This window comes from Camelus ferus, chromosome 3 (genome assembly GCF_009834535.1).
Source record: "Camelus ferus isolate YT-003-E chromosome 3, BCGSAC_Cfer_1.0, whole genome shotgun sequence".
Lineage (NCBI taxonomy): Eukaryota > Metazoa > Chordata > Mammalia > Artiodactyla > Camelidae > Camelus > Camelus ferus.
The window spans coordinates 37854552-37881535 of NC_045698.1; the positions used below are offsets into that span (position 1 = coordinate 37854552).

The following is a 26984-nucleotide window of genomic DNA, read 5'->3' on the forward strand; positions in this document are numbered from 1 at the left end:
AATGGAAGGGGGGAGGCAAAAGAGAGGGAAGCAGAGAGAAGCAGCCTCAGGAGGGCTCCGTTTGATCTTGCTGGCTTTGAAGATAGAAGACTGAAACCAGGAGCATAGGAATATGGGCAGCTTCTAGAAGCCAGAAAAGGTGAGAAAGTAGATTCTACCCTAGAACCTCCAGGAGAAACACAGCCCTGTAGACCCTTTGATTTTTTCATCCAGTAAAACCCAGTTCAGACTTTGGACCTCCAGAACTCTTAAGTGTGTGTTATTTTTAGCCACTATGTTTGTGGGTTTGTTACAAGAGCGGTAGGAAACTAATGCAGATGTCCACATGTGAAACAATTAACCTAAGCAGAAATTCTGGTCCTCGGAAATAAGGACAAACATTCTCAAACAGACTTACAGAAAAATGTTCATAGCAGCTTTATTCCCACAACTGAAATAACACAACTGTCCATCACAGAAAACTGGAGAAACGAAGTGTGGTATAATTCTACAATGAATTACAAGACAGCAATGAAAGAATGAAATTCAGATGCATGTTAAGAACATGGATTAATCTTAAAAACATTACACTAAGCAAAAGCAGCAGACCTAAAAAATATTACATACTATATTATTTTATTTACATACATTTTAGGATCAGGCAAAACCAATCTATGCTAATAGAAGTTAGAATAGTAGTTAATGCAGAAATAGGGAGTTGTTAATGGGAGCAGCGAGAGGACACATTCTGGGATGATAGAAATATTTTTTATCTTGATCTGGGTACTGGTTATAGGTGTGTAAAAAGTTATGAGAGCCTTACATTTTACATGTGTACATTTTACTGTGCGTAAATTTCACATTAACATAAAAAACTCACTAAATTTCAAAAATGCAGTATTTTCTTTTTTTAGGTGGAACTTTTTCCTTCTTGTCTGGTAGAGGCAAGAACGGAGAAAATAGATTCACTGGGGAAAATCCAGTCTATTAGATATTGATGTGGTGAAAGTGGTTTTAGGGGAAGTCTAAAAGAGGGCCCAGCAAGACTGTCCAACCCCACCATGCTTTTCCTCACCACCTCCCCAAGTCAGAATGAGAGCTAAGACTACAGTCTAAAGTCTCTTGTTTCAATTACCAGCTAGGTCTTCTGGACCCATGCCCTTCCAACTAGTAGAAAGTGACATTTTCATCTGTTGTTCATAGCCTTTCTCAGTTGCATGATTAATTTTTTACCTTCTGTTAAAATCAAAGTACACTCAGACTGCAAACCCATCAGAAGAGTTTCTAAATGATGACTTTGGACTTCTAATAAACATTTATTTTTCAGTCATTGCTCAATCATATCACTGACTCATAATAGAGAAGTGGCTCATTTAGGTACTAGCTGATCTTCATCCCCATATGAATAGTAAAGCCAGGAATAGATACTTACATCTTTAGAATCTTCCTTCAATTGCCAGAGATTAATATGCACGTAGCTGCAGCTATATCTAATGGAAACACCTGAGGCACAATCTCCTTGCCTTTGTTATTTTAAATTCAATCTAGCTTAATTTTGTTCAGCAAAATTAAAAACGATGTTTTGAGATTTTAAAAAATTCCATTTACTATTCTAACAAATGAAGGCAGCTTGAGTTCTTAATGTTGAAAACTGCTTAACCATTTGAAAATAGATTACTATTTTCCCAGTATTTATACTTCTGTGTGGTTACTTATCATTCCTTAGACTGGTGTGTTCTCTTAGCTTCCACTCAGCCTAGCTGGTCCCAAGCAACTGGACATGGCCACCATCCCAGGTGACCACATAACCCAAGAATGACCTTTGGTTCCTTCTTTGCCTTACCTTTCATATCCAACTAATCATCAGTTCTAATTACTCCTATTTATTTTAACTCTATAGTTTCATTTTGTGTATAACTGTGGCTATCTTAAGGCCTGTTGATTTTTATCACTTCATTCTGAGAGTACTCCTATTTTCTTGATTTCTGATTTTCACTCCCTCTACCTATTTGAGCTATTTTCAATAGCAATTTCTTATTAAGGTAAAGTAAGAATATGTCTTCCATATTTGAGAAGCATTAAGCCAGCCAATATTACTAAATCTCAGTGGTTGAAGAAAGAATTGGCAGCGCATGAGCTCAGGGAGGAAGCCAGGGTTTTGACAATGCAGGGCATTGCAGGCTGTGGTAAAAATTGTCCTTTGTTTTTGTTTTCCCTAGGCGTGATGGGAAAGTATAAGAGTTTAGTTTTAAGCAGATAAGTGAAATGATCTGAATTGAAGTTGAAAGAATCACTTTGCTATGTGAAGAATAAATGATGGTAAGAAACAGGAAGACCTAGCAGATAAGATTGTTGTGCTCCAAGGGAGAGATGGTGGTGGCGTAGCCTATGTTGACAGTGGTGCAGGTTGTTAAGACATTGTTAGTTTCAGCTTGGGGTATTTGTGTGGGTAGGTAGAGTCCATTAGAGGTGCTGAAGGCCACCAGATTTTTTTAATTTGAGCTGGTGACTAGCTATACCATTTCTGAGATAGTAATATACCATTTCAAGGGTTCAGTTTTGGACGTTTAACTCTCATGCGCCCAGTAGATACCCTAGTAGAGATGTCAAATAGAGAGAGAGAATTCTCGAATTTAAGGGAGAGATTGGTGCTGAAGGCATACAGTTGAAAGTTATCAATATATATTTGGTGATGGGACTGGATGAGGTCACCAGCAAGTGAGTATAGATGGCAGAGAGAGGAAGTCAGAAGACTAATAAGCCTTGGAACCCCCAACTTTTGGAGTTCAGGAAGCAGAAGGGAAGTCAGCAAAGGAGACTGAGAAGTTGCAGCTTAAATCAGGAGAATGTGGTGTGCTAGAATCAAGATGTAGAAGATACTTAAAGGAGGAGGTGGTGATCAACTAGTTAGTTCAACTGTGGCTGAACATTCTATTAAGATGAAGATGGAGACTGATGATTGGTTTTAGCAACATGAAGATCTTTGGTGGCCTTGAAAAGAGCAGTAATGTAATTGTGTGCTTCCATGTGTGAAATGCTCACCACCTCTTTCGGCATGCCTGACTTTATATTTAGAAGCCACAGAATCAAATTATGCCAGTGATTTGGTCAGATTAACATATGTATAGAGGCAGCTGAGGCAAGTACTAGACTTTTCCCTAGGGTACCTGGTTTTTAGCTCAACATCTTCCCACTAATAAGCTGTGTGGTTTAGGCAAGTCATTCTGCCTCTCAAGGCTTCGGTTTCCTCACAAATAAAATGAGGGGGCCGGAAGATATATCATTTGAACATGTTGTGTTAATTCAAAAAGCAGGAATGCTTTACATTTTAATAGAGAAGCTTAGTAACAAACAAACAGATGTCAACATTTGATTATATACAGTGGGAAGATGCATTGGAGAAGCGACCACCAGGGTCCTCTCACCTGCAGTGACTGGCCCCCTCTTATCTACTCATCTGTTCAAGTTTATGATGCACAAAGAATCTGTGCCCCAGCTTCCCCTCCCTCTCTCCTTTCTCACATACGCACACACGTGCATCAACCTTGTTACCTCTGTGCATAGATCTCATTCCTAGAGAACTGAAAATTGAAAATATGGTAGGAGTAGAAACATCATGGTGGTTATTGGAAACTGGAAAGCTTGTCGGTGCTTTTCACAGCACAGGAACACCATGCACATAATTCTTTTCTGTGCCTGCATTTAAGCGCCATCATAAGGAATGAATATGAAATGATTACTCAATTATTTTTGGTCTTTCATGAGGGGGGAATTAAAAGAATCCAGAAATGTCATTTGTAAGTTACATCAAATCAGCCTAATGTTCTTTTCTGGGACTTTAAGAAGACCTAATTTGATGGTTTAGCTATTAATTTCCATTCAACTAAATGGAAAATAAATAAAGGAGTTGGTCGTGGTTAAACCACAGAAGTCTGCTTTTTTTGTGAATTGATGTTTCCTGGCTACAATCCTGGAGGAGCTGCTGGCAAGCATCTTGCCTGCCTGGCTGGGGACATAAAAGTGTGATATGGAGGTAGTTCATTTGATTGGCTGCCTTCTGTGTGCCGGTTTCTGTGTTAGGCGGATTCAGCCTGTGAACTCATTTGATCTGACTACTTTCTGAGCTTTTATTCCCATTTTGTAGATGAAGAACAGGGTGAGAGCGGTACCTTCGCTGTAGCTTTTCAAACATTTTGATGCTAAGGGCATTTTTACTTTATCTTACCTCAGTCCATCTACTTCACAACTAACTGAAGGATTTCTCTTTTAGGAAAGTCATACCTGTCCTCTTTAAGGCTCCTACCACGGAGTGCTGAAAAACCTTTCATTTGTTTAACTTTGCATGTATACATTCATCCATTTCCTCATTCACTCAGTAAGTACTTGCTATGGGCCACAGTGCTCTATTTTTTCTCCTGTTAAAAAGTCTTCTTTTTCCCCAGTACAATCTCAAGGAAAAGAATATTAACTTTTCCAGCTATTCTTTCAAAAGCTAATTTAATTCTGCAAATGGGAGTGACACATAAATGCCTTTTTAAAAAGGAGACAAGTATTAACATATAGAAAGATAAGGTATGGCTTCTGTCCTTAAAAAAAAAAAAAGCACCTTTCTATACAAACAACTGTCTTCTCTATCCTTAAGTCTTGTTTGGGGTGTTTTTTCCTTTTTTCTTTTTTTTTTTTAGGATAATGTACCTTTTCATATAATTGCGTAAAACATTATACCAGATATTCCAGTACATACCAAATGCCTCCTTGGGTGAGCGATCTTAAAACAATACATACTGCATGCATGCTACTAGAATATGTTTTATGAATTTGGGTTTATACCTTTCAAGCTAGAAGCAGTGACATACTTGTTCCGTGCTAGGTCATCAGGAGTTTGCTAGTTTCTTGAGCATTGGCTGTAAGAATCAAGCCCACTTCAATGGTTGTTAATTACATTCAGCAATTTAGGGCATGATTCAGGTAAGTTTGTAGTAATTATTTTAAAAATGTCTGTGAACCAATGCTCTTTCACCCTTGAAATTAATAGTATACTTCAGGAAAGTAGGAGCCAGAGGAAAGTAAGTGATTACCTTTGAAATTGTTCACTTGGGGGAAGTGGGTGTGGTGGTACGGGCTGCTGACTGCAGACAGGAAATATAGGGGGGATTGTTTGGATTGCAAGGTGCCATATCATTTAACCAGGGAATTACCAAATGTTCCCACTGGGTCTTGCATCTTTACCTAGAGGCCTATGCTGGGACATTTCTTTAAAGCAAACATGTATTCTGTGTTTTCACTGAACCAAAAAAGTAAAACCAAGCATGACGTGAATATATCTAGAAATGCTCCAAGACAAGCTTACTTTAGCTGAGGCAAGAAATGGTGATTCAAGATATGGCTTAGTTCCCTCTGAGTCAATCATTTCACAAGGATGGAGGGAGGGAGACAGAGCACAGACAGACACAGCTCTATCTCTGCAAGAGGAGTTACCATCCATCCTCAAGATGGAAGCTACATCCAGACCATCATGGAAGTTCCCATGACATTTCTCCAAAATTCTGACTGCTCTTTATTACACTAAAATAGCAGCCCCATCAAAAACAAAAAGTCACCTCCCCTATTTCCTACAATGCTGAAACATAGTTTTTCCAGTGACTTCATTTCTCATGCAGTTGTGTTGATGGGGAATTGTAGTCACTGTTCTCACAAGCATCTGTTTAGGAGTTTTTACTTTACGGCACTTTCATTGTACAGCTTTCTTTATCTTCCCATAGCTACTATTTTGGAATAATGTATTGTTTTGGTTATAAACCTGACTTTGTGTTTCTTAAGACTTTTGGAATATTTATATGACATCCAAGGTTGGATAATCAACTTTAATTTTTGACTGGCCAGATAAATCCTATCCCTCTCTTTCTCCATTAGTAAGAGAGAATTTGTTATGAAAGAGAACGCTAAAGAAAGGGATCACAGGAAACTCTCTCTGCCTCTTTTTCCCAGGCATTTGGAAAACCGGATTCTCTGTATTTGGCAAATCTAACTGTTCCTTCCTTAAATATCTCTCTTGTAGCAAATGAGAGGCAGGATGGCATAGTGGATTTGTGCAGAGCCTTGAGCCTGATGGCTGGGATTTAATTCTGGCTCCAGTTTGCTGGCTGCATGGCCTTGGATGTGTCCTTTAACCTCTGCATGCTTCAGTTTATTCATCTGAAATAGAGGATAATAATAGTAACTGCATAGGATTGTTGTAAAGATCATATAGATTAATACATGTAAAGTACTTACAACAGTGCCTGGCCCAGAACAAGCACTCTCAAGCCTATTAGCTATGATGTCATCATAGCTCCCCAACCTCCATTCACATCCAGGTCTCTCTCCCAGCCTTCCACCAGCTGAGTCATTAGCATCAATACTCAAATCACCTCTCCATCATCGGACTTTATTACAACTTTATTATTACTACTCTGTCTTTTCTCCAACTTCAAAGCTCTTCAAAATCTAGATAGACTCTACATAGAGATGTGTCCCTTTGAAAAGGCTAAACATATTCATGAATCACTACATTATCTTAGTGGAATAACCATAGAAGACTGAACCAAGAAGAGATTTGAGTAGTAATCTGAATGCAATACAGCATAGTCTACCTTTTAGTTTACATCTACATACTTTAGAAAGATTAGGATTCACTTGCATATTCATTCTTCAAGCTTCTCATGAGCATCTGATGTGTAAGCTGTGTACTAATTTAGAACAATATTAAATATGAAACAATGTCTTGTAACTCATCTATCAGTTGGTGGCTGAGGGAGAAAAAGACTAGAGGATGAAGCATTCAGTTTAAGAGATGAGTAAAATGATGGACAATGTTTGCCTTTGGCTTTCCAATCCTAGGACTTCCTCTGCTTTGGCTAAATTAGGAGGCTTTTGCTGTTGTTTTGCGTTGTTGGTTACATTTGAGTTGCTAAATCCAATTTACATTGATTAAAGCACTGAGAATAAGTAGCACTTTGACTTTTCTCAAAGTTGAAGTTAATTTATTTCTGGAACAGTTCAAGAAGTTACTTAGCTCTGAGGTCTGTTTGAGTTTTCAGGCTTAATTTTAGAAAGATTACCCCTGTTCAATAAAATCATAGGGTTCATTGAAACATGCATCTTCATATTAAAAACAAATACCATAATGTAATGATGGGCTGGAAAATAAGACCTCTTGAGGTTCTAAAATGGAATGCTGGAAGGATGCACTGTGTCAGCTCTCAAAATCCACTTGAAGTTTTTGAGTTTGAATTGTTTTTATTCTTAGTCAAATACTCTACCCTTATTCAAAAGGAGAAAAAGAAACTTTAATGTTCTCCATAAAAGCTTAAAAGTATCTGGAGTTCCTAATAATTCATATTAAACATTGTAACAAATCAAATGTAAATAAATAAGAAACAGATGTTACTCTGCTCTTGAAACAGTTCTGAATTTTAAAATTAGGAAAGTTGGTGAGAGATAATAAATTGATCATGACTGTACTGCATTGTCTTGTCATGAAAACATTCTTCTCCAGTTGAACATAAAAGATCAATTTCTAATGAATTCTGAAATTTGAGTTTGCGCCCGGATCCAAACTGTTACAACACAGTTAACTTATTTATAAAATGAATGCTTTTATAATGTTTATAAGGAAGTATGTATTTCTAGAACAATGAATTTCTTGGTTTTTTTCCCCTAATATATTACACATTCAGCATTGCTCTTCATTAATCCACCTAATTGTTGATACAAAATTATCTAAACTATATATGGGGACACAGCTACACGCAACTATACATGTGTAATTTTCAGCCACTAGGTCCATAAGATAAGGGGAAGATAATACAATACCTGAATTTTTCCCCTTCTTCTGCCAACTATTTATTTTTAATGCTGTAAATGTTTTACAAAATAAATTGGGCTCAGAATCAACTATATATTTCCAAGGCCATGGATTATAAGAAGGAGCACTTAGTGTCTATCCCGTTGCTCACTGAGAAGTTACTTTGGGAACAAGGAGAATTTATCTAGTTTTGCTCAAATCCAGGTAAGGATAGAAAACAGATTACATTATCATGTTTGTGGTCACTAGGCTCTTATGCTGGATGAGATTAACTGCTACTTTGTCTTGAAAATGTAGGTCAACGATAAATATACAAGTAGTCAGAGGTATAGACACCCCTGGTGGTGCAGATGCTGAGCGTGGCCTACAGGACCAAGGGGAACTTCATTCTCATCCAGGTCTTCAGCGCAGTTTCCTTGGCCTTCACCCTCATGGAGTCTCTCCTTCTGGGAAATTCAGGTTAGACTTAGAGTCTTTGTGTGGTAACACACACAGTCTGAGGCAGTCTGGACTACAGGAGGACATGAAGGGTATCAGAATATGCACCCCCCAAAATACGATTGTGGGAGTTCAAGATATGCCCCCCTAAGATATGCCACTTTGGTATATTGATTATTTTCAACTGTGGGCACTTGAAAAACACCAAATGCAGCAGCAGGCTTTCTCTGAACTACTTTATCTGCCTAAAGACAGATCCTCAAAAAAACCTCAACTGTCATAAATCTCCCAGGAGTTTCATCAACCAAGAAAGATTGACTCTTGTCACAGGAGGTGGCTAGAAGTGGACACCACACCCAGATAAACTTTGTCAGGAACTCTCACACCTCCCATCTACTTTTCTAAGGGCTCATTGATCTTTCCTAAAAATCACTGACTCTCCTCTATGAGGCCTGCATCCTCCTTCCCTTTTCCCTACTAGGTGTTTATGTCTGAATTCTAAGCCACCTTGGGGAGTTACTCATTTTCCCCTGGATGTCTCCCATGTATTCATGAGGTATACGTGTTAATGTACTTCTGTTTTTTTTTTTTTGTTGTTGTTGTTGTTTGTCTGCCTTTTATTACAGGGATCTCAGCTAAGAATTCAGAATGGTAGAGGGACAATTATTTTTCCTCCCCTATAAGCATATGGAAATCATGCCTAGAGCAGTATGGCCCACACGGCTTAATGTTACATTCTTGAGGCAGAGAATAACTTTTGACAGTCTCACCATTGGCCTGTCCTCTCCCTTTTACATTCATTTTGGGGCCCATTTTATCTATGGGCATATGGTCTCTGAGCTTCCTCTCACTGCAAATAAGAAGTATGTCTGTGCAGAATCCTCTACTGTCTTATACTTCCAGTCTTTCCAAACCTAAATCCTTATGCCCCACATGTCTGGGCTTTGAACACTCCTCCCCTGCATTCATTCTCCCATGATACTATCCATACTTCATTAGCCCATTGTCCAATCATAATTATCCACTGAAATAAAACTATTCACAGTATCACTTCAAAAGCATTCCCATCTTTGTTGCGCATCCCCGCATTAGCTTTGTTTTGACATATACTTTGCCTACTACTGAAAAAGTAAAATACAGGTTATCTTGTCTTCTAGACTGTTCTGTAAATTCAATCTAGTTATTATATTTAATCAAACTCTTCTGACTTAGGATGTCTGTCACTTATAATCCCTTTCTTCTTTGTCTCTGCCATATTCCACCTGGTCCTAACTTTTTAATCTTATCAGTAGATAGGGGGTATAGGGGGTTCTGAACCACATTATTCAATGATACTGGGGCTACAGAATTTTATATTGGTCAAAGTGCAGGGGGAAAAGGGAGGAATCTTTTTGTCCTTTTGAGATGTTGGCCTCTTCCTTTTCATAGTGTGCAGTTAGGGGTATGTGTGTATTCACTGAATATGCACTATGGATTTTCATGTAGCCCTCCAAGCACTACCAGTCCAATCAGATTCTCGGTAATTTCTCCCTTTGCCCTTTTCTTTTGGCAGATGGCGAATTCTTAGGGTTCTCAATTCTTGCTTGTTAATGCATCGCTTTATGTATAGCAGAATTCTTTGAGACCTGTCCTTATTGTACTATTTACCTGGTAGCAAGATTATGACATGAAGACCTATAAATAGCTCGGCCTCCAACCACTGGAGACTTCTCATATCTGCCAAGAGGAACCAGATTGAAGTAGATCCATTTGCAACATACAATATCTTTCTGCCACCTTTATCTCTACGTCAAGAGTCTAATTGTGCAACAAATTTATATAGATTTTTAACTCCTTTAAAAATGTGATAACACTTCCCAAGACTTAGAAAATTTACAGGTACACAAATAGATACCATTTTGCATATAATTTCGGGTGAGGGCAAGGGATGCCTGGTGAATAATCTCTCCTTTATAGAGTAAGTACATTTTGAGAGGCATAGATACCAACATCATCAACTCTAGCAACATAAGGACCCCGCCGGAGTGATGATATGGGGTGAGGGTGGGAGGTATAAGAAGTGAACTTCAGATAGAAATTCTCAATCTGTCCTTTCCCTTTCCCTCCCACCCACAACAGGATCAGTTGTTAAATTCATAGCCAAAGCACCTGATGGCATTTGGTATCCTGGTAAAGCTCAAAGAATGCGTTTGTCATTTGCTGAGCATGGACAGCATATCCCAGCCTCTGCTGGCCAGATCAGTAGATCCATAACCACATGAGAAATGTGAATGCATTTCTGTAGAGGGAGCAGCTGTGGGCCTGGAAAATGTCCAGTGTCAACAATAAGAGGGGAAGATAAGAAGTGCTTAAAGAAGGAGGAGTCTGGCTTGATCTTCACCCATGTTTATCAAATAAATCCCTTTCACTTTCAGGGAAAATTCTGGCCTGCAAGACTTTATTGATGGATCATTCTTTTTGTAGGAGTTGATGTGAGACATAATGACTCTTTCCTAGGAAGTCCCCCAGACATATTTTATGAGCATATTTTTAAATTCTCTTATAGAAATGCCTGTCTATGCAAATAAAAGTGGTCTTTCTTCTGGCTTAATTTCTGGAGAGATCAGTGATTATAGGGCAAAAACTTTGGTTTTTTCATTCATTTATTCAGTGAACATAGTGACTACTTACTATAGGTCAGGTCCTGGAGAATGCACACAGCCTCCGCTCTATGGGAGCTTGCAGTCTTGTGGGAGAGATACATATCACCTCTTGTCCTAGTAACTCTGAAATTAACTACCCATCCCACCAAGATGGCTCCTATGAAACCCAACAACCCAATCACCTCTCTCATCACAACCACTAATAAATTCTTATAAGCCACCACAGTGTATGCTTCTGCTCCCAGTATTTTGGTATGATATTTGAAACACCTGATCTTTTAACTCAGCAAATTCTAAGGATTTTGATGGTGTAAAGAGTGTTTGTAATCTAAGCTTTAGCTTTAAGATCTAGGTTGCTCTGAATGGATTATATAAATAATGCTCCCAGAGGTGTCTCTGCATTTGAGTCACATCTCAAAGAACTGACTATCCTGTGTGCAAACACACACACATCTCCCATGCTGAACACTAGGAAAGAATTGAAGAAAACTACCTAATATAGCTGTGGACAAGAGATTAATGTTTGTGGTTGGGACATTTTTATCAGAGAAAGAATACTTCTGAGTTTGAGGCAAAATTAGGCACAATAAGAATATAGCACCTCAGCCTCTAGAGTCCCTGGAAGTGGCCAAAGTCCCAAACAGAATCTCTCCCATACTCTACCTATAACCATAACTAAACCAGTGTGTCATTTATTTAATTTTTTAAAAATTTAAATTACCAGTGTTTTAAAGATTTTGGATTCTAGAGATGTTTAAGTATATATTACATTTAAAAGAAATATTCTCCAGCATTGTTTTCCCTCATTCACAGTTACTTACATTATGAGTTAAATGGGCTTTGGTGGACTGCCTGGGAATCTAGCCAGCATTTATGAGCTTGTTTCTCATAATAACATATGTTCCCAGTTCCCAATACCCTAGTTACAATAAAATTCTGTGAACACAATAAGTATTGTCAACTTGACTATTCAATGAACAATAGGGGAAAATACTAATAATTCAGTTTATTCTTCAAGTCTTGATTCCCCTTTCCTGGATTACAATTCTTCTGTTTTCAATTTGATGTATACTCTTTAGGTTTTGTGTTCTAGCATCTAGTAAAACTAGACAGTAGGAATATGAAATCTTTGGTTAAAATGGTCGGTGAAAAACTTTACTTGCAAATGTGCCCATTGTTTGAATGACCTTGGGAAAGTTTTCTGCCTTCTCGGGAGTAGTCTGCCTGCATATGCAGTTGCAGAAATGTACTTTTATCTTATAGAAAGTAAAATTCACATTTTGGAGGGATCCATCCATCAGTGATTAACCAGCAAAGGTATTTTCAAAGTTTACATTTGGATACCTGCTTTGAATGAGTTGAAAGTTAAGTGCTGGACTAATTTCTTGGCTGTAACTTGCTGGATGACAGAGCTCAGGACATTCTGAAGTTTAAGTCCCTTTCTCTCCAAACACCTTGCCTGAGGCAGGCATCTCACCTGGAATAAGGACAGCTCCCCCCTCACAACCAGTCCAGAAGCAGATATCAAAATGCACATTCTAATATGGAATTGAACCTACAAGTGAGTTAAGCTGCTTATGTTGACAGCGTTCAAAATCAAGGGAGTCTAACTGTGAAGGTGTGAAGGAGAGGTATTATTATTGATGAAAGTAAGAGGAAACGTGCAAATCCTGCTGGCCAAAATGGAGATCAAACATTCAAGAAATAGATGTTGTGGACTTACTATCATATGATAATGGCTTAGCACACCATATTTGAATAGCACTTTACAATTTACAGTGTCTTTTAAACATACAGTATCTCATCACAAACTTAACAACTCCATTAGGTATGTCTGACGGTAATGTAATTCCAATTTTAGAAATAATTTTCATGGCTCATTAAAGCCTTTGTAAGACTGATTAAAATTCTGTGATATCTTAAAGTGAAGCTGTGGTCCTGTTAGAAGAGAAAAAGAGTGTGTCAGACTACCAAAGTAACTGCATAAGCTGTTGCTTATTCATATTTCATTCAACAGATATCTTTGGGAAATCTACTGTTTTTCAGAGAAACTTTTTTCAGTACTGAAGATTCATAGTGAACAATATGCCAGAGACACTGCTGGAACTTATTATGTTCTTGGGAAAGAGAATCAATCAATCAATCAATATTTGTAAAGTACTGATAAACAAATATGGAGAAAAATAAGGTAGGGAAAGGGGATAGAGAAGGCAGTGTGGAATAGGGTATATAAATAATAGGGTGGCCAGGAAGCCCTCACTGACAAGGTAATATTGTAGCTGAATCCTGATGAAATGTGGAAGCAAGCCAAGTGGATATTTTGGGGAATATCATGCCAGACAGGGGAAACAGCAAGTGCAAAGGCCCTGAGGAGGCCAGCATGACAAAAGAAAGAGAGCAGGGACAATAGTAGGAGATGGTAAAAGACTGTTATGAGGATTTTGGACTTTATTCTGAGTGAGATGAGAAGCCAGTGGAGGGTTTTAAGTTGAAGAGTGATTATACTATGTTTTAAGGATTACCCTAGCTCACTGCTATCTTTCTATATTACATAAATCTTATGAGTTACTTATGTTACTTATGTGACTTTAGATTTTCTATTAGTCACACTGAAAAGTAACAGCTGCAGGTAAAAATTATTTTAATAATGTATTTTGATTAAATCAATGTATCAAAATATTATACTCTCAGTATGTCATAAATATGAATTATCATTAATGAGATATTTTACATTCTTTTTTCATACTGAGTCTTGGAAATCACACATGTGTTTTACATTTATAGCATCTCAATTTTAAATGCTCAATATGGTTAGTGGCTATTTTATTGGATACCAGAGCTCTAGTTGCTGTGTTAGGAATTTACAGTAGCTTTATACATTTCTCTTGGGAGTGGAAAATGGTGCAGTCACTTTAAAATTGTTCAACAGTTTATAAAAAAGTTAAACATAAAGTCACCATATGACCTGGAAATTCCACTCCTAGGTATATACCTAAGAGAATTGAAAACATATTTCCATGCAAAAAACACGTATGTGAATGTTCTAGCAGTACTAGTCATAATAGCAAAAGAGTAGAAACAGCCAAAAGCCCATCAGTGGTTGAATGGATAAATGAAATGTGGTATATCCATACAACGAATTATCAGCCAGAAAAGAGAGTGAAGGACTTCTACCTGCTACAACCTGAATGACTGTTGAAAATTGTATGGTAAGTGAAAGAAGCTAGACATTCAAGGCACTTGTGGTATGAATCCATTTATATGAAGTGAACAGAGCAGGCAAACTGAGAGACAGAAAGTGGATGAGTGGTTGCCAGGAGCTGTTGGTTGTGGGGAGTATGAGAAGTGACAAGTAGGAGGTTTCTTTTTGGAGTGATAAAAATGTTCTGGAATTCAATAGTGGTGATGCTTGCAGAACTTTGAGAATATGCACAAAACCACTGAATTGGACACTTTAAAAGGGTAAATTGTATGGTATGTGAATTACATCTCAATTGAAAAAAAGATTTTAAGGTAAGGGGGCATGGCTGAAGCATGGAGGTCAGTTAGGAGGCTATTGCAGTAGTGCTGGAAAAAAATTAAGTTGGCTAGGACCAGAGCAGTAGCAGCCAGGGAGACTGGCAGGATTCTGGGCATATTTTGAAAAGTAGAGCCAAGGATTTTTTTATGGATTTAGGTCTGAATGTCTGGAAAGATGTAATTTCCATTACCAATATGGGATGTGATGGAGGAAAAAAAGTGTAGTGGTTAGAAACAGAAGTTTGCTTTTGGACATAGTTTGAGATTCCCACTAGACACTGACACAGGGATGTCCAGTAAGCAGATGGCTGTGCAGATGAAGAATCAGAGCAGATGAGTGCTGGAAAACGAAAGTTGGGAAGCCACACTATACAAATGCTTCTTCAGGCCACGAGATTGGATGAAATCACTTAGGAGGTGAGTTTAGCTAGAGCAGAAAAGGAGTGTGAAGCCTGAGTCCTGGTTTACGCCCATGCTTAAGGGACCAGAAAATGAGGAAGAACCAGCAAGAGTGACAGAGAAAGAGTGACCAGTTAGGTACAAGAAGAATCAAGACTGAACAATGTCCTAAAAGCCACGTAAAGAAAGTATTTCAAGAACTGAACAATCCACAGTGTCAAATACTGTTGATGAGTCAAGTAAGATGAGGACTGAGAAATGACCACTGGATTCATCAGCATGGAGGTCACTGGGAATCTTGCTGTGGTTGGGATGAAAGGAGACTCTAGCGGGTCAAGAGAGAATGGATTATTGCCAATGGAAACAGAAAAGTCGGCCCACAGATTAACAGGAAATGGAATCATATTGTTTTAAGGTAGAAATAATGAGTGTATTTTTATGCTAATGTGGACAATCCAGAAGAGAGAAAAATCAATATTTTAAGAGGGAGACTATTGCTGGAGTGTAATTGAAACGATGGGTATGAAAATACTTTAAATACTTAGAAAAATATTTTAAAATAAAACAAATGTATCTTATGGCCTTTGGAAGGATTTCCTCGATTCTATTTTAGAGGAGATAGTTGTAGAATGGGCCGACTCACAGCTGCTCATGGACCTTTTTTTTTTTCCCTCTAAACTTTATAATTTCATTGAGAGTGTGCTCAAAGCAAACTAATGAGCTACTATTTAACCCTCAAAAAAAACAGGTAGATAATAGCATATTGTATGAGGTCGAGACAGGAAACCAAGGGGATGTAGATGCCCCAGACAGAAAACAGAAGAGGTACAGAGTGTTTTTAGTAAGCTGGTTGTCAGGCTGAAGATGAAAATGCTTTCTGTCAGTGAACTCAGCTGCAATCTCAGGCAACTCCAAGGTTGTCAGAGACATTTTTCTCAGGGTCTAAGCATCAGGCTGTTTCTGAAAGATGCTGGAAACTGTTTGCTCATCAGACATTTCCCTAATGATTACAAAACCACACACCCTTTCCAAGACTCACAATAGATCAATGGCTTAGGTTAAGAAATGGTTGTAAAGTCTCTTGGGTCATTTATTCCCATTTTTTCTCTCTCACTCTATTTGTGGAGTTGGATTGAGTCAGTCTTTGATTTCGGCTGAAGGAACTGCACTACTGACCTCAAATAACAGCCAGCTAATTCTATGAAAAGCCCTGAGAATCTTCAAAGTACTGCTGAGACTTTCCAGTGATCCCAATACCTCTGCCACTGTTCTCCATAGGACTTCAGTTCTGTACACGCAGTCACCACCTTCTGTAATGAAATACAGTTCACATTCTGGAAGGAGCGGCTTCCTGTAGGAGAGGGACACTGGCCTCACTGTCCTCCTATTTGTCTTTAAATATCTATTTTCCCCTTAGAGATGTGGCTTTTAGGGGATTGGTAATTGGTTCTTAAATAGCAATCTGTCCTAGCTATGGGTATTATTTTGCTTAATATTCCTTAGTATAGCCATGGCTAGGTTGAATGTCCAAACAGACTCTACTAAATGCCAGGGTATAACCAAAAGGAAGTAAAGTGAAGTAAACCAAAGGATAGTAACCCAGATAACTTGTGTTAGAAGACAGGGTTTTAAAATGTTTCATCTTGAGGTTTACTAAGTGATTGATGCCTCCCTACTTAACCCCCAGGCTACTTACATATAAAAAGAAAGGACGTCTTTAACATCTTGCTCCTTACAGAAAGTTTTTTGAAATCCAGACCTATGAGACCAAGATCTGGAAAGATGCAGGAATCCCTTCCCCAACCCACCTAGTACCCATCTATGCTTTGGGTACCACCTACGTACCACCACCAGGATCAGGTTATTTTAATTTTGTCTACACATAGGAAGAAAGGAATTTATAAAGAAGTAAGATAAGTCAGGTGCTTTTTCCAAATACTCATGCCAGCTCTGTGAAATTGAAACTTTCTTCTCCAATTACCACGTTGCCATCACTGCCCACCCCCTCAAAAAAAAAAATTAACAAGTAGGGTAGTGAAAGTTCTCAAATAGTAATCCCTCTCTAGATGGCTTGTGGATTCCTAATTGTCCACCATCCATGCTGTGGTAGTTAGCTCCTATTCAGAAAGAGGCAGGTCTGCCTGTATGTCTTGATGAGTGCTTTCCTCTCTTCTTTCCCTGGGGAGCTGAATAGGAGTTTTGAGTGGTGGGCATAATGGATAAGAGGGAAACTAGCTTGGAATTGGACCTGTGACTTCTGTCTGCAAACACTGCAAAAGAATCATGACAATATTCTGCATTACAAAGTTAATCTTTCTCTGACTCTAGTACAAGTTGTAATTCCCCACTTGAGTATAGGCAACCACGCCTTGAGGCTCTAAGGTATCAGATATTTGGGGAAACAGATAGAAATAGTGGCCTGGTGGTACTCTTTGGGTTCCAGCAGTTATGGAAGTACCCAGAAGGGACCTGTAATATCCGGAAGATATGGTGATATTGTGAGAAAATCATTACAGCAGAAGAAAGTCACCGTAATTTCTCTACACAGAAAAACCAAAAATCAACTAGACTTATTCATGAGCCCATGTAGAACATCCCTGGGAGTCCCCATACTACTCTGAGAAAACATTTATAGGAAGTAGAGTTAAATAGCATGCAAAAGAGAAAGAAAAACACAGGTCATGCTCAGAAATGTCTCTTAGCCTACAATGGATTTGAGGAAACAGAGACACCAATTAGGAGATTGATGCAGTAATCAACATGAACAATTAGGTCAGCCTCAATTAGGGCAATTATAGAGGGATTGAGTTAATTGGGTATTCTTAAACCTACTATTGAGTTAGATTTACCTGAAGCTGGTGATTGATTTGATATGAGATATGACTGATCAGATATGCTGAAGGAGAAGGTCACCTCCATGAGGATTCCCTAAGTCCTAGCTGGGATGTCACAAATGAGCAGTGCCTTTCTCTCGTGTTCAGCATCGTTGCAAGCCACATGCCCTCTCCCTAGATTCTGAAATGGTGCTCTCTGTATCCTTACAGATCCCAGGCAGGGGGGCTTCTTTGCTCCCATAAGAAGATCAGCTTTGTCCTAGGGATGTCATGGATTTTGTTTCTTTCAGACAGAACTTAAGAAGCTTGCAGAGCCAGCTTTGCATCTAGTCCAACCTGAACCTTGTATAGCCATTCCATTTGCATTCTTTTGTCTTTTCTCTCGAACATCAACAACTAGAATCTTGACTTTTAAAAAACTAAATTCTAAAGTGCCTTGAGAACCAGGACCAAATACTCCTCCTTGCTAATACTGGAGTCCTGCTCAATCCTCCTAACTCAAATCTTCCTAAGTCAACCATCTGCATTCCTGGATGTTTACCATTTTCTGTCAGTAGAGTCCCCACCTTGATTTTCCACCCTGCCTCTGGGAGGTCTCTTGTGCCCATTGTTGACTCTTGCTGTTGCTACTCAACTGTATTATATTGTTTAATTTTGTCGGTCTCCTGATGCCATGCCATCTGTCTCTCTGTTTTTCAGCCAGTGACCTGCTACTGGTGTCTCTTCAAGTATCTTCCACCATCAGTCTTACTGATGTCTGAGTGGGTCCTTTCCTCTCCAATTTGATGTGATCAACCATTGCTGACACCTTAGCAGGTCATCAGGAGCTCTCCCAAAACACTGGCCATTCGAATTTCCTCAGTTTCAGTTTGGGGCATGGCATCCTGTATCTGTATTTTTACAGGTTCAGATTTCTAAAAAATGAAAAACTTAGCTAAACAGAATAAATAAATTAAGTTTTTGAAATTGTATTAAATATCAATCTTGGAGAGTTCAGCCATTTTGATTTGTATCAAGATTTAGTAACTGACCTATAAGACATTTTGGAAAAATACTTAAATCTCAAAATGTTACGGATTTTCGTAAGGTGTCACCCCTTGACTCTTTAAGGGATTGAATAAGGAATACGTACATGAGAATTAGATCAGGGATTCTCAACTTTGGTTGCAAAATGGAATCACCAGTGGACCTTTAAAAGCATAGTGATGCCTGGGTCCTGCCATCAGAGATTCTGATTAATTACTCCAGGGTGTATGCTAGGCACTGGAATTTTTAAAAGCTCCCCAGATGATCCTAGAGTGCAGTCAAGTTCAAGAATCGTTTAATTAGATTAATGATATTTAATGGTAATTTTGAAAACATTAAATATTGTATATGTGACTTTGAGAAACACAGAAAGAAAATTTCATACACTGCTCAGAAATGAGCAGTTTCAATATTTTGGTTTTATCACAGGCACACAGCTACATACATGATATTTGAGATTTTAAATAACAACTAACGATGTTAAATTACATAGAAGTAATAAAGTTGAGCAAGCTTAGCTAGTTGCTAAGCAGGGGAGAAGGTTAGGAAAAATTTTAACGGAAATTAAAACCTGTGTAAGTGAATATTTTATATATTAGCTTAGCTTCTACAACCTTTTGCACCAAGTATTAGTTCCATTTACAAAGCAGGTCCTGGTATTCAAAGAGGTTGATGTACTTATGGAAAGTCTGGTGAGTGGTGGAGCTGTCCTTCAGATGTGGACAGTAACCTCCCCTCCCCTCACTCTGTCAGGTCTGTGTAGGAGGGGAAACCATGGACAGGATCACCCTACTGTGGAGTTAACACTCTACATTTTTGAAGATCCAGAAACTAGGTGTCACTCTGCTCAATGCTGATCAGACTCGGACTAGCTGACTTGTGCTAATCATATTCACAAGACATCAATGTATACAAACGTCAATGTAGTATTTAAAAACTGTTCAATAGACCAGGCATTTGTGTTTGCTTTTTCTGCCTTGTAAAGAGTTAAAAACAGCTTGCCAAATTATTATCAAAATAATTCTATTTTTTCTTAGAAAACTAGATTATTTAGTGGATAGATACTGCCATTAAGCCACAGAGAACTCGATGCATATGTCTCCACTGTGGGGAAATCACCACTGTGAAATCCTGACTGCCCTTGATGGGCGTCAAGATATTCTCTGAACAGTTGCAGGGGTTGGGGATGGGGTGTGGGGGTGGCTGTCACAAATCTCTGTACTTTGATTTTCCCTCCTATAGTCTCTATACAAAGCTCCAGCCTTTTTATCTTCATACTTTTCTCCTAGATTACCTTAACAATTATGTTAATTTCTCATCATTGTTTAGGCTGTGGCTCCTTTCACTTCTATCAAGTCTTGGTTAGGTTTCTGGGAACTAACTAATCTTCCTGCTTTGTCTAATGGGACATCCTATTCCTTGATCTATTTGTTGAAATTGTGTCACATGCAGTATCATCATCACAGTCATTTGAGGTGTTTGTTTAAAAATGTAGAGTTATAGGATGCACAGCAGAAATTCTAAATTAGAATCTCTGATTTGGGGCCTGAGGACCTAGATTTTAAAGAAATCTCTAGGCGTCAAGCATGCAAAGTGTCAGATGACTTCTGCAGAAGACTCATCTTGCCTATTACATGTTGGTTGTACTGGTTTAACCCTAAAGAAGTCATTGTATTTTCATAATCTAGGTTCACTTTTAAAGTGGCACCCCTAGACTGAGGATAGTAACAAGGCTGCTCTAAATAAAAGTAAGAGGAATTATAAAATCTAGCAAGTGATCATTCAAGTGATGGACAAAATTAATCTATATTCTTTAATTAATTAAAGCCATCATTTTATATCAAAACCAAACAGAATATTGTAATGCTTTACTGAATTTTCAAAATAAAGTCCGAAAGAAAAGAGAAATAAAAATAAGGATTGGGCTGTATCTATAACATCAAAAATAGGAGATTAAAAAATCGTCTAAAGGTTGTGGTGGATTTAACATCTGGTTTGTGTCATAGCATGGTTGATTGGATTATCTCTGATATTTAATATGGATGTAAAATGATCATCTCTGAGGCCCCATAAAGACAAGGAGAGAGAAAGCTTTTTTCAAGGAAAGAGGATCAAGAGGAAAGAGACGGGCTCCTTCATGGTTTGTCGAAGGCTATCTAGATGGCCTGACACAAATGACATAATGATCAAAAGTGATTTTTCTGAGTCATAGGCTTTAATTTTCTCAGTCCCTGAAGTCCTGCCTTGGAAGATGATAGTGGTAATGGGGGATGACCATCTTAAGAAACCAGCAAATATCAAGAGGCATTTATTAACTTGGATAAGAAAGGGTATTTCATTAACTTTAGCCTGGAGTGACTGGAAAGATGTCTGCACACAGGCTAGTGGGCAGCTCTGTACAGTGGAGGAAGAAGCCTTTATATTACAGCGGGACTTGCACTAGCTCAGCAGAAATACTTCCAGCCTGAAAGGGTTGTTAAGAAGGAAACATTTCTCTGTACCTCTCCAGAGGTCTTTAGAAATGATTGGAGGCTCTGTAAGAATGAACAAGCCATTGTTTACTTCTGTGTTTTTCTCTCCTTCTGCCTCATTGCCAGACAGTAGAGGTGGGAATGTCCTAAGGCTCCACCAGATTTCAGTTGCTTTGTTCTCTTCAGTCTTCCAGACTGGTATGAGTTTTCTCCCTGAGCAAGTCAGAATACTGTCAACATCTAGTGTAGTTCTACCAATTGTGGTGGATTAGTTAATTTACAGTGAATTAGCATAGAACAATAGACTCAGATCTGCTGGAAAGTAAGGAGAATTTTATTTTTTTTACTCTTATTTTTTTTCTCCTAATTCAGTTATAGTGAATTTAAAGCAAAGCAGGAAATTCAGTTTCAGGTCTTGAATTGTAACATTTCAGGTACTCATGGGAGCTCTGAGTTGTTGAGATATACTAAAGTATGGTAAGCTCTGGTGAGAAATATATCTGGATACACAACATATTTTTTAAGCATAGCAGAATAAAGTCTGAGTGACTGCCTGTGTTCCCTCTTGTACATCAATATCTCAACTTTGCATTACAACCTAAATTATTGGGGTCTTGGAGTGTCTTAGCAGGTTTTCAAGGGTTTCTTAGAAAATATTTGTGCTGCAGTCCCCTGGAGAAATTCAGACAGGGATGGGGGTAGTTTTTGTGATGAGTTGGGATAGTTAGGTCTAGAATAATTTCTTGACTCCAAAATAGCTAGTAGCATCTTCAGGTGGACAAAACAGCCACCAGATCTGCAAGTTGGATGCTGCCCAAAAGTCCCCTCCTCTTTCTGTCTAGGGAACTAGTAGTCCAAGGTGGGATGGGGACACAGTATTCAGGAATGCAAAGAGAAACAGTGTGAAGTTTATATTTCTTATAATTTCTACACTGTCACTATCACTGCTACACGAGAGCCTCTCTAGAATTTTTAAAATAAAGTCCACTTATTTTAGGTCATTTTTAGAGCTGGGGTTGCCAACTCTTTGAGTTATAGGAATACATGAGGAGTCATTGCACCAGACCTAAGACCAGGTGCCTGGAGACGCAAACTGAGGCACTAATTGCTCTCTTCACTATGCTGGGGAGCACAGCCCCACCTCATTCAAAAGTCTCTCCAACTTGGCTAGCCTACATTAGCACCACCAGATGAACAAATCCGAGAATACTCCCAAATTTCTGGGTGTGTTTGTGACTAGGGAATGTTATAGAAAGCCAAATGGTAGGTAGCACGGTTCTTATGGATTATGTAAAGTAGGGAGCTCCTTAGTTATGCTTTAGAAATAAACACCAAGCCCCAAAGAAATTAGAGTTGGCTCAATTAAAAACAAACTATGACCTCAGCAATTTCATAATTTTAATTTTTTTTAGTCACTTTCTATTTTGTTGGGGCCAGAAACTCTAGTTGGTCCATTTTGATTACTGCTCTGTCAGTTTAATCCCATCCTAGGTCCATTTAGTAAAATAATCAGTTGATATCAATTTAATGAAATGACGAGTGGCTTGAGGTATTCAGGATATTGCTTCTGAGGCTGTTTCCTCTGCGTGTGTGTCTGTGTGTGTCTGTGTTCTATGCCCATGAATGTGGCCCAGGGGAGAGACCCAGAGTGTTAACTGCAGGAGAAAGAATATGGCTCTGTGTAAGTGTGGGAAGGGCCAGTGCAAACATGCCAGGTCATTTACAACCCTCTGTGACCTAAATGTTTTTTTTAAGTTCAAACGTCAGTAGAATTATTTTCAAATGAAAATATTGACTCTTATTTAAACAACCACATAGATACTTTTAGTTTCCTGTCCATATTCCTTAGAGTGTCTATTCAAAGCATATGAAGACATTTCTTGTGTTTGGCAGGTAAGAGTATATTCAGCTGTATCTGTAACTAGGATATATTAGCATCCCTGCCTTCCTCAGAAACTGTAAAAAATAAGTTGTCAGCATTTTGTATTGTTTAGGATATTACAGTGCATATTTAGTGGTTGGACTTCAGATAAATTTAAAAGCAGTGTGTAGTGGATATCTTTGCAAAGAGGGATGGAAATGTAGTCAGAGAAGGACAGAGGGAGGCAATTACCACAGTAATGTTTTATTCCTGATCTGAAGATTGGATACACAGTAGTTCATTATTTTACTTTAAACCACACTATATATCTGAAACAGTTCATTACAATTGTTTAAGTACTTCCCAGCTTGTAAAGGCTTCATGCCCTTCGATATAGACAGAAAAGAGTCTGAGATATATTTGTACCCATTTTAAAGGGATTATTTATCAAATTATCCATTTTCTCCACCTGAGTACTCTTTCCCAAAAGGAGGCCTTCCCTAAAGTTTGAGGGTTACCATAAATTACTGAGCCCTGGAGAGCAGTAGTGAAAGAATTTTTTTGTTTTTTTTTAAATTTTTTTTACATTTTTTATTGAGTTATAGTCATTTTACAATGTTGTGTCAAATTCCAGTGTAGAGCACAATTTTTCATTTATACATGAACAATCATATATTCATTGTCACATTTTTTTTTGCTGTGAGCTACCACAAGATCTTGTATATATATTTTTTTCCCTGTGCTATACAGTATAACCTTGTTTATCTATTCTGCATATGCCTGTCAGTATCTACAAATTTTGAAATCCCAGTCTGTCCCTTTCCACCCACTGCCCCCTTGGCAACCACAAGTTTGTATTCTATGTCTATGAGTCTGTTTCTGTTTTGTATTTATACATTGTTTTCTGTTTGTTTGTTTGTTTGTTTGTTTAGATTACACATATGAGCAATCTCATATGGTATTTTTCTTTCTCTTTCTGGCTTACTTCACTTAGAATGACATTCTCCAGGAGCATCCATGTTGCTGCTAATGGCATTATGTTGTCGGTTTTTATGGCTGAGTAGTATTCCATTGTATAAATATACCACCTCTTCTTTATCCAGTCATCTGTTGATGGACATTTAGACTGTTTCCATGTCTTGGCTATTGTAAATAATTCTGCTATGAACATTGGGGTGCAGGTGTCATCCTGAAGTAGTGTTCCTTCTGGATATATGCCCAGGAGCGGGATGACTGGATCATATGGTAAGTCTATTCCTAGTCTTTTGAGGAATCTCCATACTGTTTTCCACAGTGGCTGCACCAAACTGCATTCCCACCAGCAGTGTAGGAGGGTTCCCTTTTCTCCACAGCCTCTCCAGCATTTGTCATTTGTGGATTTTTGAATGATGGCCATTCTGACTGGCGTGAGGTGATACCTCATTGTAGTTTTGATTTGCATTTCTTTGATAATTAGTGATACTGAGCATTTTTTCATGTGTCTATTGATCATTTCTATTTCCTCCTTGGAGAATTGCTTGTTTAGGTCTTCTGCCCATTTTTGGATTGGGTTGTTTATTTTTTTTTATTGAGTTGTATGAGCTGCTTATATATTCTAGAGATCAAGCCTTTGTCGGTTTCATCATTTGCAAAAATTTTCTCCCATTCCGTAGGTTGTCTTTTTGTTTTACTTATGGTTTCCTTTGCTGTGCAGAAGCTTGTAAATTTAATTAGGTCCCATTTGTTTATTCTTGCTTTTATTTCTATTGCTTGGGTAGACTGCTGTAGGAGAACATTTTTGAGATTTATGTGACATAATGTTTTGCCTATGTTTTCTTCTAGGAGGTTTATTGTATCTTGCCTTATGTTTAAGTCTTTGATCCATTTTGAGTTGATTTTTGTGTGTGGTGTAAGGGAGTGTTCTAGCTTCATTGGTTTACATGCTGCTGTCTAGTTTTCCCAATGCCATTTGCTGAAGAGACTGTCTTTATTCCATTGTGTGTTCTTGCCTCCTTTGTCAAAGATTAGTTGACCAAAAGTTTGTGGGTTCATTTCTGGGCTCTCTATTCTGTTCCATTGGTCCATGTGTCTGTTTTTGTACCAATACCATGCTGTCTTGATTATTGTAGCTCTATAGTATTGTCTGAAGTGGGGACACAAGGGTGGTTCCACATACACAGATCAATCAATGTAATACATCACATCAACAAGAGAAAGGACAAAAACCATATGATCATCTCAATAGATGCAGAAAACGCTTTTGATAAAATTCAACACCCATTTATGATAAAAACTCTCACCAAAGTGGGTATAGAGGGAACATATCTCAACATAATAAAAGCTATATATGATAAACCTACAGCCAGCATAGTACTCAACGGTGAAAAACTCAAAAGCTTCCCACTAAAATCTGGGACAAGACAAGGATGCCCACTGTCACCACTCCTATTTAACATAGTCTTGGAAGTCCTAGCCACAGCAATCAGGCAAGAGAGAGAAATAAAAGGGATCCATATTGGAAAAGAAGAGGTTAAAGTGTCACTATATGCAGATGACATGATACTATATATAGAAAACCCTAAAAGGTCCACACAAAAACTACTAGAACTAATCAAAGAATTCAGCAAGGTAGCTGGTTACAAGATTAATGTTCAAAAATCAGTTGCATTTCTTTAAACTATGAATAAACAGAAAAAGAAAGTAAGGAAACAATCCCCTTTAAAATAGCATCCAAAATAATAAAATACCTAGGAATAAATCTAACCAAGGAGGTGAAAGACTTATACATGGAAAACTATAAACCACTGATGAAGGAAATTAAAGAAGACTTAAAAAAATGGAAAGATATCCCATGCTCCTGGATTGGAAGCCTCAATATTGTTAAAATGGTCATACTGCCCAAGGCAATCTACAGATTTAATGCAATCCCTATCAAATTACCCAGGACATGTTTCACAGAACTAGAACAAATCATAATAAAATTTATATGGAACCATGAAAGACCTAGAATTGCCAAAGCATTACTGAAGAAAAAGAAAGAGGCTGGAAGAATAACTCTCCCATGGAAGTACTCTCAGGGTATTTATTTGAGGAATTTTTCATGGATTTTATATCAATTGCGGTAGTTCTTTCAGAATAAATGGAAAGTCAATTGAAAAAAAAATTTAATGTGACCCTGCAGATGAGCTGTGATCTCTGGGTTGCAGCTGAGTGTTCTGTTCCCCTATATCTACCTGGCAACGTACTGTGTTCCCGTCAACAAATTAGCAGATCCCTAATACTCCTCTTCTTCCTCCTTTTTTTTTTTTTTTTTTCCAGCTGAAAACATTTTATTGGCTGTTTGGATAGAAAGGGGGAATTTATTTGCCAGGAAGGATGAGCCCCTCATGGTTCTGCTGGAACCATCACATGGCCTCCTCTTTGCTGATGCTGCACTTGGCCCCAGTGCAGCCTGTCCTGCGCTTCTTGTCTGCTATGCTGAAACCTGGCCTCCCCAGCACCACATGGAAGTCCATAGATACCAATGCTTGGGTCATGTTTGATCCCCAGATCGATGTGTTCTTGGAAAACCCTAAAGCCAAAGATTAGACTTTTTTCTCATCTTGCTCTTGTTGGTTAACAACTGGTCATCACTACACTCCCAGATGTCTCTGAGGATTAAGTGTGAGGAGTGTCAAGGAAGTGGGTGGGAAAAGTATTTGGATAATACTGTAATTTGCATTCCTCTTTAACAGAGGAAAGTTTACAAAGCATTTATCCCATTGCACATATCAATCTGCTATTTATATAGGTGTCCTGGGAGCACAGTGGTATCAGCTCAGAGGTCGGTCCTATCACTTCAGGAGTAACCGCCACTTCTGAAGTCACAGGCCCCCAAAACAATGGCCAAGGTCACCCTTCACTGTCTGGCTGTGCCTTTGTTTGAGAAGAGATAGCCCTTCAATGCTGAGAAAGCCAGCTTCCAGGAACTCCAGGCCTTAGCCCAAGCAC

The 26984-nt window shown here is 38.4% G+C and overlaps 1 long non-coding RNA gene across 1 annotated transcript in view; it reads left to right on the forward strand.

Moving 5' to 3' along the window:
- LOC116661163 overlaps positions 1-26574 on the forward strand; it is a 29174-nt gene extending 2600 nt beyond the window's left edge. The window contains exons 2-3 of the long non-coding RNA XR_004316939.1: positions 16282-16287; positions 26347-26574. This is a non-coding gene — a long non-coding RNA (uncharacterized LOC116661163). The remainder of the gene's footprint in view (positions 1-16281; positions 16288-26346) is intronic.
- Positions 26575-26984: the final 410 nt, after the last annotated feature.